Genomic DNA, 560 nt, shown 5'->3' with positions numbered 1-560 from the left:
TTTGCCAGATTTGGGGATGTTTCACACCATTTCCTCCGTGTTTTATGTTTGAGCTGCTGTTGGTCATCCCTGTCACTCTTACCAGAAGCCGCTTGTACTGACGATGTCCCCGCAAGTTTGACTTGCTCGTTCTGCTCCAGAACCTTCTCCAGGGCCATTTGGAGCCAGAACAGCCAGCGTAGGTTATGGTACAGAGCTATAGCTAAGAGCTGTGGGGTGTGGGTCTACTGGGCAAACTTCTGGTCATTCCTGCCTTAGGTCAGCCGTTCTGTGTGCTTGGCAGATGCTCAAGGATTGCCTCAGTTTCCAAACACAGGCAGCAACTTTGCAATGCCCTCCTATTTCATTTTTCTCCTTTGACCCCACAGGCATGCCTCCTTCAGCTGCTAAGACACCACCTCGTAGCCAGACAGTAGTGGTGCACACCTTTAATCCCAACACTCAGGAGACAGAGGCAGGCAGGCGAATCTCTGGGTTCGAGGACAGCCGTTTGCACACAGAGAAACCCTGTCTTGAAGATAGATAGATAGATAGATAGATAGATAGATAGATAGATAGAT

The sequence above is a fragment of the Mus pahari genome, chromosome 14 (assembly GCF_900095145.1).
Source record: "Mus pahari chromosome 14, PAHARI_EIJ_v1.1, whole genome shotgun sequence".
NCBI classification, from domain to species: domain Eukaryota; kingdom Metazoa; phylum Chordata; class Mammalia; order Rodentia; family Muridae; genus Mus; species Mus pahari.
This window is presented reverse-complemented; position numbering follows the sequence as displayed.